Genomic DNA, 7169 nt, shown 5'->3' on the forward strand with positions numbered 1-7169 from the left:
AGTATATATCCCCATATGACTATAGCTTCTTTGCCCTGAACTTTAGCCTGCTAGTAATTGTATTATTTTATGCTGTCAAAAGTCTCCATGCTTCCTTTTCTAATGTGCCAAGGTCACTTTCTCAATTATTTTCCTTTCTCTGCGGGTTACGTTTAGGAAGCACTACTCATATCATATGCAACTAAAGTAATAGAAGACCCAAATCCCCATATGATCTAATTATGTAAAAATTTGGCTAGCTATTATGCTAAACATGCCCTTTGACCTGAAGAAAATATTTCTAAGATGTTTTGTTCATTGAGAACACTAAATGAGATACATCAGAAGTTTCTTAACTAATTGAGAAATGCTTGAATGATTATGTCTATTTGACTACTACCTACTGGAATACATTTTACTGGTGATATAAAAGAAACTTTGGAATTTAATCAGTAAGGTGGAGCATTTTAAGCAAGGGATTTTAAGATTAAAGAAAAATGTCATTGGAATCAGCTTCAGAAAAGGAAGAACACACAAAACATGATCAAAGATTTAAGCACAAAGATATTTTTAAAGCAGAGAGATAAAATTCACTTAATTAGACCATGTTATTGAGGGAGATAAAATCTCTGGTTTTAAGCTAAAGGAAAATAGGCTATTATGACTTTATTCGTGTTTAAGCATTAAAGTATACATACTATAGAAAATGGTTGTACTTCTGCCTGGTGGTTGGGAGGTAAAGGGCTTCGATTTCATGAGGTATATGTGGTACAAGTTTGTAAGCCAGTTTATTTCTGCCACTTCCAAAAAAACACCGTACCAAAAAAACACCGTTCATGGGATCACTTTCTTCCGGGTTCAATGAGATGCAGAAGATATAAGTTTTATAGGGTGAATAGTTAGCTTCAATGGTTTCACTGTGTTCTAAATGATGACAGGGACCATTTAGCTTTTGATGGAGAACCCTGGTCTATGGAAAAAAAAATGCTCTCTTGACCTTGGCTAGCCATCTTACTTATTATTTCTGGTCATGATTACAACTGGGCCCTAGAGTAAAACAACTCTAAAAGCAAAGCCTGCTTGTAGTTCTCATTGGCATTATTAAATGTAGTAGAACTATATGTCGATTTAGTTTTGTATGCAAAGGAGAGCAAACAATTAGAGGCAGAGAGATGGAGAGAAAATACCCCAAACCTGACAGGCATTTTCATAATAGTCAAAGAATGTTTTTGTACATAAAATAGGATGTAACAGATAACTAAAATTAATAAATAATCTTCAAATCATGCTCAAATCTTTCATTGAGTCCTTGTAAAAAAGGGAAGTGCTATGGGAAAGGGAAGAGGGTATTTCACCCCACAAAGCCAAATGAGGGAAGATGCTAAGAGAAACATCCTTAGAGACACAAGATACCTAGCAGAATCTTGTTGCTCTGTTAGATTGTTAAGCTCTACATTTATACTGTAGTAAAGTGAGAAGTCCCTTTGGAGAGCCCGAATTGTGTACTTGTGATTTTGGAGGTATAACGAGCATGAAAATTCCAAGTGCAGAGGACTGAAGAAGCACCTGAGACGGCAGGGAGAGAGGGAAGTTTTCCCACCGGCCTGCCAAGCTAAGTAAGCAGAACTTCAAGTACAACCTCTATAGAAATTAGAAGTAGAGATTGGCAACCCATTTCTAGGTTGGATATTGGTTTTTGGAGCAGATTGCTGATATACTTTGTACCGATTTGAGCAGGGGAAAAGGGAATGAAAAGTGATTGGGGTAGAGAGAGAATGACTTGCAGGTTTAAAGTTTTTAGTGGAGGATTCTAAGAGGCAGATTAGTACGTAGGCCATTGATTGGGGAGTGTTCTTGGGAGCAGCACCTGTGGAAGATAGAGGAAGGAAACACGATTTGACAGAGGGAGAAGATGAGCTGTACTGCAAACCAAGTGAAAACCTGATCTCTGGAGCTGGGACAGATCATCAGAGTTGTCCTGAAATGAGATGAAGGCATTGAGCCTTTTATACCACTGCACTGATCAGTTATTGAGGAGGCTGATCTTGGAAGCAGGTGAAACAGAGGACAAGATAGTTTTTTCTTGGGTGAGTTATTCCCTAAAACAGCTGACAACTGAGGGCTGCCTTCTAGTGTTGCCTGCAGCAGCTGCAAGAATAAATTGTTGATTTTGGACCTGAGATCTGGATGACTTATTGGATCCACCACAACAGCTTTCCTTCTTTCGGCTTGGTAGTCCTCAATGCTATGAATGGTTGTATTAGTCACAGTCCTCCAGAGCAATAAAATGAACAGGGTGGATATGTGGAGATACACACACACACACACACACGTGTGTGTGTATGGATGCAGACATATGTATAACAGAATGTGTATATAGAAAATATGTAATTTTACATGGATTAAAATAATATGTTAATATGTTTTATATATAATATATGCAGATATATAATTATATATAGCATTTATATATTATGTGTACATTCTATTATGTATATTATTATAATATATGTATATTATATGTTATATGCACATATTATATATTATAAGATATACTATATACCACATATACCATATATTTTATATATAGGTAGATAAATATAAATACACAGAGACAGACTTATTTTATAGAATTGGTTTGTACAATTGTATAGTATCCATGAATTAATCATCTGATGGGTAATCCAGGAGGCTGGAAATGCAGGAAGAATTTCAGTTTGAGTCCAAAGGCAGCCTGCTGGCAGAATTCCTCTTGCAGGAGGGTGTTCAGTCTTCTATCATGTAAAGCTTTCCACTGATTAGATGAGGCCCACACACACAATAGAGGATATAATCTGCTTTAGTCAAAATCTGCAGATTTAAATGTTAATATCACCCCCCAAAAAACCTTTACAAAAATATACAGAATAATGTTTGATCAAATATCTGGTCACCGTTGCATGGTGTTGCATGATTATTTAAATAAAAATAGTCTTTAAAGGTAATTTATTCAACATTATTTTGAAGTAACCTCTTTTGACTCAGGCTTCTATTTCTCTGTGTTTAATTACACAAAATAGTTCTGTAGATAAAAAGTTATACTATAACTAAAATTATTGATAACTTTTCAAATTTTTTAAGTCAAACTACAAAAAAAAGCATAGAAGTTACAATGTGTGTTCTGAAAAAATGTAAATAACATATGTTTCAATACCAACTGTGTTATAGGTGACAAAATTTTATGATGGATATAGAGGAGAAAAACTGGAGGGAAATCTAGGGGAGTTTATTTCTTAAATTGAATTTGTAGAAAGTCAAAATATTCTAACTTGATAAAACAAAATAGATTTAAGTATTATATTGAATCATAATCCTGGAAAGATACAGCAGAGACAGCAAGAGTATAGAATCCTTGTGTATCTGAGTGACTGTGACATAATACTGTCTAAATAGCTGTCTGGTATGAAACATACTTCTCTTTGCTTGTCCTTCTGTACTATTCTTTACCTGCTCTTTTCCTATTTGATAAGGAGTTTAGCTTTTTTATTTCTTGATTGTTCTTTTAGCTATTTGTCTGATTACTGAATCTGATATTCCACAACACACATATTTACAGGTAGGAGTATTAAATGAATCATAAATTACATATACTGTAGAAAAATTTCCCCCTCTCAATTCTAATATTTATTATTGGTCAGGCAAGTTACTTTTCAGTTATTGAGGACAGCCTTTTGTTTCCTGATTATCTTGAAATACTAAGAAAGGTATTTAATACTTTATATCTTTTCATTTTGATAATTAAAGAAGCCCAGAGGAATAGCCATAGTGTTTCTTTATGTTTTGGTGAAATAGTTGAAACTGTAACAGGTTGAATCTTCAACCTTCTAATATTCACAGAATGGAATGCATGTTTTAAAAGTATCCATTTAGATTTGTGATTCCTCCTTGATTTAGATGACAAAGACCAGAGGCTTTAATTGCCTGATCACTTGCCAAGAGATTCTACGATATTGACCAGATCCCAGTCTCTGAAGAGAAAGATAGTTATATGTTCCTTGGGTCAAAGAATTTTAGGTGAGTATTTTAGGTTTTAGTTGGGGGGAGATAGTATAATAAATAACATAAGTAAACAGGGGCACAAGGGAGTCATCTTTAGGCTCATTCTAAAAACAGTGAACAACAGGCTGCAAACATTTTTGACATGATTAGGCATTAGCATAAGTATTGTTTACTTTGGATAATGCTAATCACGTTTTCTTTGTGGCTCAATACTAGCCAGTGAAGCTGATTTTTTTCTCAAATTACAGACTGTGTAAACCTTGTCACCCTTTTCATATTAAAACAAAGGAATGGTGTTACAAGGTCTTCTTTTTTTTTTTCAATCAAATAATGTATGATTGATAACTTGAATCAACATTGAAATCAAAGTATAAAGAGTCCCAGACCTGTCAAATAGCATTGACAGCAAGAAAAGTTATGGGTAACATTTTAAATCACTACTAGGGCAGATTGCCAGTCTCTGCTATAGAAGTAAATTAATAGGGATGTTTTGGCTGAAATGATGAAGAAGGATGTTGAATTCTGTTGTATGGTGCAACAGTATCCCATTTAGTTCTAGTTAGATATGTTTGGCAACTTCTTCCACAGGCGTTAGTTTAATACACTCTACCTCACATAGCCATCTGGAGTAAAAAGAAAATTACCTACAATTTACATATGTTCATTCTTTGCTGTCAGGCAGAGATCTTTTTGGACTCATGAAATCCCTTTGCCCTCTTTTTACCCTGAATCTCACATGTCCTTTTAAAGTTCAAGCTGAGTAAATGTGTATATGTTGTGTGTGTGTGTGTGTATGTATGTGTGTGTGCACACATTTTTGTGTGTCTGTGAAGGAAATGAGCTCATCTTTTCTAAGATATGGAAATTTTATTTTGCAAATTTTAAGATTTTCTAATATATAATTGTCACAAAATTGTATGTTTAAAATGCTTAGGTGAGTTTTGCTTTTAACCGAATGCATTTGAGATATTTTTCAATTTCCCATTTAAAATCCATCCTGATTGAAAAAGAGAAACATTTCTGTAAAGCTTTTAAACTTACTAATAGGCTTCTCATAATATATGTCTAACACAATGACAAAAAAAGGTTGAATATTACAAATCCATAGAAAATATTTTTTTTGATGGGGGTAACATAAGTTTATGTATTTTGGTTTTATATATCCAAAGTAAATTCTTCAATTTAAAGGAAATTAAAAATGAGAGAAAAAGTCTTTACCCACATATTCACCTCTTCCGGCACTCCTCATTCCTTTATGTAGATCCAAGCTTCCACCATGTATCATTTGCCTTCTACCTGAGGAACTTCCTTTAACATCTCCTATTGTGCAGATCTGCTGATAGCAAGTTCTCTCAGCTTATCCGAATACATCATTATTTAGCCTTAATGTTTTATATCAACACATAATTGGAGTTATCTTTAGATGAGGGGATTATAACTGATTTTTTAACTTCTTTTTATTCATCTAAATGGTTTCATTTTGTCATATTTTTTCTTCTTGATAATATTTCTTGATAATATTATCAAATATTCTTGATAATATTTCTCATAAGAATATTATCATTTTTACTATTTGTAAGTGTACAAACTCAGCGGCATTAAATATATTCACAGTGTCGTGTAACCATCGCCACTGTATATTTCCAAACCATTTTCATCATCTCCAACAGAAACTCTGTACTTATTGTGTAATAACTCCTTTTCCCACTTTTTCCTAGCCCCTGGTAATCTCTATTTTACTTTCTATCTCTGTGAATTTGCTTATTCTTGACATTTCATATAAGTGGAATCAGACAATATTTGTTCTTCTATGTTGGGCTTATTTCACTAAGTATAAAGTTCTTTAGATCCATCCATGTTCTAGCATATATCAAAAGTTCATTCCTTTTATGACTGAGAAATATATTTTCATGTTTTAATTTTTGAAACTTACATCTTCATGGACCTTCCAATAATAACCAATGGGTAAAATAACTGAAAGTATTTTATTAGTAAAGTCTTTACCTCTGAACCCTATCAGTCATCATTCTATTAAATATAAACACATGTGTCTATTCTTAGGATTTAGTAAACAGTGTTCTACTTATACAGCTATGAAAAAAAAAACAACAAACTCTGTCTTTGCATTCTCCTTCATTTCTCATGCATATAATCTGAGATAGCCGTACATTGGGAGATATCTTTTTTAAATGCCTCAGTTTTCTTACTAAGTTCAGTCAATATGAGATGATTTTTTTTCTTTCAATTGGGTTATCGTATAACTACTGTATATGCTAAGCAATGACAGGTTAAAGTATTATAAGCCACAAGTCATGCTCTCTAAATGCTCACTGTCTAGTAGAGGAGAGAATTAAGTAGGCAGTTCGAATACAATGGAAAATTAGTGCTACAGTGGAGTCAGAAAGTGCTGTGGAAGTAGACAGCAGGGTATAACCAACTAAGGAAGAGGAGATACGTCCCAGAGAATTAACCGATAAGCTTTATCAAGAAGGATGAATAGTATTTCTGCAGTTGAGTGAGACTGAGGGCGATTCTAGGCAGAGAATCACACATGCAAAGCTATTAGCATAATATGAAAAATGATGGTCAGAAATTTAGCTTAGTAGGAGATAGAAATGTGGAGAGAAAAGGAATAGTATAGATGAGACATCAATTTTCAAAGTGTTGAAGATATAAATGACAAAATTTTTTTCTTAAAAAATCAAAATCAAACAATATTAAATGATTTGAATTTAAATAGTAATGCTTTATTTTAAGAATGCTTTACTCTAATAAAAGTTGGTATCTTTTGCTTTCATTTTCTTGCTTCTCTTTGAAGGCAATGTGATCTAGTTAAAAAAGCTTAAGCTTTTGAGTTTTTACCTTTAATTCTATCACTAATTAGCTTGATGTCTTGGGTAAGTAAACTGCAAATTTAGCAAGATGAAACTAAAAGTGTCTCTGAAGATTACCCACTATCACAAAGACTCACTCCTGTGTTTTCATAGAATTTTACAGTTTTAGCTCCTACATTTAGATCTATGAACCATTTTGTTAATGTTTATATGATGTAAGGTAAGAGTCCAGCTTCATTTTATCTCATGTGATTATCCCCTTGTCCCAAAACCATCTGTTGAAAAGACTATTTTATTTAATTGACTTGGCAACCTTGT

The sequence above is a fragment of the Pteropus vampyrus genome, unplaced genomic scaffold (genome assembly GCF_000151845.1).
Source record: "Pteropus vampyrus isolate Shadow unplaced genomic scaffold, Pvam_2.0 Scaffold11, whole genome shotgun sequence".
NCBI classification, from domain to species: Eukaryota; Metazoa; Chordata; class Mammalia; order Chiroptera; family Pteropodidae; genus Pteropus; species Pteropus vampyrus.